Raw genomic sequence first — 3,664 nt, forward strand, 5'->3', positions numbered from 1 at the left:
GCTACTCAATCTTTAAGTTTTTTAACAGAAATCTTTGAAGTTTTACAGCAACAAAGTGAGAGCATATGAGTGACTGTTGCTGTGTTGCTTGTCTTGAACACATGTTGAGAACTCTTGGGTCTACTCAGGAGGTTGCTTAAAACAGGCACCCGGTCTCTCATAGTGGGTGGCCTCTGCCCCCTTGCCGAGCTTGGGCTGCGGAGCTCCGTGTTCCCAGGGATGAGTGCCAGTCCGTCCGCAGGCACACGGAGCTGGGCGGGGTGGTGAGGTTTCGACATTTCAAGATGTGGAGCATCAGCTGTTTTAAAGCAGTTTGCCGTGCACCAACTTTCTGCTCCCAGAGGAGGGAATCCCCGATCTTTGCCTCCAGGTAATCTCAGCGAGCAGCTGCAGTTTGGCCTCATCCCTGTCCCCGTGAAGGGGCAGCGTCTGCCCTCGCACAGGCAGAAGCCTTCCCTGGGAGGCTGTTTGGCACCGTGCTTCTGTTGCGATGCTTCCTTCCTCCAAGTGTGAAAATCGCGAAGAATAAAAGCGGCCTGAGGGCTTGCTGTTACCTCCTCAACAAGGAAATGCATTTTTTCCTGTTTAGACCAAATATTTTCAACCTGTAATCTGTCTCTGAAGGGTCAGTTTTTTGCAAAAACATTTGAGGGATGTTCTGCCAAGTCCATGGACCTCGCTGAGGCTTTGGTAGGTGTAAGATAATAAGCCTGCAAGTGAGTTTGTTGTGTGCTCTTGAAAATCTCGCCATTCATCAGAAGGCAAATGAATAGATTCTGCTGCAAGATTAAGTATAAATTTATACTCTGTCAACTACAGGTAATAGAGCCTTGTTGTGAGACGTCCCAGTCTCTCAGGAGCAAGATGTTTCTCCTAAGTACTGAAGGAGTTTATGAAACCTGATTACAGTCCTTCTCTGGAGCATAGGTTTTAGGGCAGATGTTCATGGTGTATTGAATCATCTCTTTGAAGTCTCAATTGTATGGGCAATACTGAAGATCATTCTGGATGCTGAGTCTGAGGAAATCAGTGTTGCTTTTGGTTCCATGCCCGCAGAAGAGGTGCTGCTGCATTTTGAGCAGCACTGGAAATGTGATCATCTTCCTGTGTTTGGTGTTGGTTTATTGTGCTCTGTGTTCATAAGTCACAAACCTGAACTGTGAGGGGGTTTTAAAGGTCTTTGATCTTTTGCTTCATAGCATTAATCCTGTTTGTCAGGAACACGGATTTGAGCCTGTGCGTCCTGTGGTTCTGACTCGGCCACGTTAGTTGATTTGGCACAAACGTGTGTTAGGGCTGGTCAGACTTTTGAACTCGCTCAAACTGAATTGTGTTTGAAGTGTGGTGCAGTGATGCTTTTGCAGCTGAAAAGTGTAAGCGTAGATCTCCATGCCATTTTTTCATCATTTCTGTATCACTGAGTTGTTTCACGTGTCTTCTGGTTTCTTCACTTGATCTTGAAGACAAATGGATCCTCCCTTTGAACTCTTCCAAGGCTTCCACTCCGTAACCTGACTTACAGGGCCAGTGCAAGTACCTCTTGCATGCAGGGGTACAGATGAGGACTTCTCTCTTTCATAGTTTTTTTGTTTTGACAGGCATATCCCTCTCCAGTAGATGTATCTTTTCAAGCCTGTCATCTGCCCTTAGTTGTAGTGGCTGGTATCTGATGAGAAGGCCAGATGACAGCAGTGTAACACCTCAGCCGTGGGTAGCTTCATCACTTTTCGGTAGTTGTGGTTTGGAGCGTGTGGTGTTGCACTTCTGAATTCCAAACGAGCACCTTGCGTGCTCTTTTACCTGAAGGCTGGTCAGTCGTGCTCTGGTGTGCTCAGATACAGCCACCTTCGGAGGGCTGCGTGGGAGGGGAGCAGCGCGTGGTCCTTCAAGAGGGACTGGCCATCCCAAGGGCTCTGCAGTGCTGCCATGGCATGCACTTGCTTCTGCAGCCTGAAACGAGCCGCGGTCTGGGGTGGGAAGGGGAGCTTGCAATAGGTGGGGAGTCCAAGGGGAAGCGGAGTGTCCTTTACCTCTGGAGGTAGAACGAGAAGATGGCGTGGCTGCTCTGCCTCATTAACATGCGATTGGGGCACTGCGGCAGCGGTCGATGTCTTGAGCGGTTGCAGGTACTTAGAAAAGCTTCTGTACGGCTTGCTCTCAAGGGGAAAATAATCCTATTTTATAGATTGTGTTTGAAAAGTGGAGGCAGATGTTCTTCACGTGGCGTGCTCTGTAGGGACCCATGGCAGATTAACCTACAGTAACCCCCCCTGGATGGGGACTTAAAAGTCTTTAAGCCAGAGACTGAAGATTTATTATTGTCACTGAAATTCATATCATGTCTGTCTTGGAGAAAATTCCTGCTCTTACTTTGGGTTTGTTAACTTGACAAGTTTCTTCCAAAGCTGTAGCTGCTGCTGGTTTTGCCTGCCAGGTCAGCTGGGAGCAGGAGAATTCCTGGCTATATTTAGAGGAAACCCGGAGCGTGCGCCTCACCGCTAATGCCGATCCGTTCCGTGCCGCCTGCAGTAACCTCTCCCTCTTTCACTTTCTTCAAGGTAACAGAAGATAAGAGCACAGCTGTTCTCCTAGAGGGTCACGAAGTCTGTAAACATCCTGACATGCTCCCCAGGAGAATCTGGAGGTTGCCACGCACGTGGCAGGAGGACGAGTTTCCTTGTCAGATTGCACTGCTTTTCGTCTGGGACAGGTGACAGGCACCGGGACTTGGAGTTAGGTGGCTCTTCTGGTGCGAGGCTGGCAGGAAAGTCTTAAGGATATCTTACCCTAGAATGAGAATTTGACAAGTCATACGACAATGAACTAGGAGAACAGCAAAAACCACAACTTGGAATGTATTTATTACTCTAAAAGTTAGCTATTCTTGATAAAATCCCAAAAATTATTGCTGCTGCTTATTTTACTTACAGATTTCACACTTGTTAATTTTAAAGCTACCAAACTTTTACTCAATACTGTACTCTGAGAAATGTAATTGGAGCAGGACATGCAATAGAATGAAATCATTGTAGTGTCTTAAGTACAATGGACTCACTTTTGTGTCTATTAAAACTTCAAAAATGTGCAACACATAACTATGTGGCTGTCATTGCATATGTTAAAGCTTTTTTATGTCATTTACTGCAGAGCTGAGAGATTCAATGTTTTCAGGTATGTGAACAAGCAGTCACCTGGTAACTTGGATTGGATTGTGTCCTAAACGTATGCTTTCTTAAGTCACCTGAAGCAGCAGGCAGCACAGCCTTGGCTTGCTCATGCTGCATGCGTAGAGGTAGTTAGCCTAATGGCTCCAGTGGAGAGTGAATTAATGTTTTGAACTACTTTTGTGTTCACATCTAGTCAACGGGTGTAATTTAAAGCCCCTTGAACACATGTTGTTGGATAGAAAGGATCTTCGTCCGTACACATGGCCAGAAATGATCAGCAGTCTTTAAAAAACAGAAAACAGCCTACAGCTTTTGTACCAAGTTTAGAGTACAAATGCTTTACAAACTAAAGTGACCTATGGACAAGCTTTTGAAACTGTATCAGTTAATTTTTTGGGTTTTGCATTAGTCTGGCTTTCCCTTGGATTCCCTCAGTCTAGAAACATTAAATTGCGGCAATCTGTTGCTTCTGATGCTGGAGAAAACAGTTCAGAGTT

The 3,664-nt window shown here is 46.0% G+C and overlaps 1 protein-coding gene across 1 annotated transcript in view; it reads left to right on the forward strand.

The window, feature by feature from the left end:
• Positions 1-3,091, forward strand: part of PWWP2B (PWWP domain containing 2B) — a gene marked incomplete at its 5' end in the record, with an annotated part of 14,768 nt that extends 11,677 nt beyond the window's left edge. Inside the window, one exon of the mRNA XM_010293638.1 lies at positions 2,559-3,091. The remainder of the gene's footprint in view (positions 1-2,558) is intronic.
• Positions 3,092-3,664: the final 573 nt, after the last annotated feature.

Source organism: Phaethon lepturus, unplaced genomic scaffold (assembly GCF_000687285.1).
Source record: "Phaethon lepturus isolate BGI_N335 unplaced genomic scaffold, ASM68728v1 scaffold35950, whole genome shotgun sequence".
Lineage (NCBI taxonomy): Eukaryota > Metazoa > Chordata > Aves > Phaethontiformes > Phaethontidae > Phaethon > Phaethon lepturus.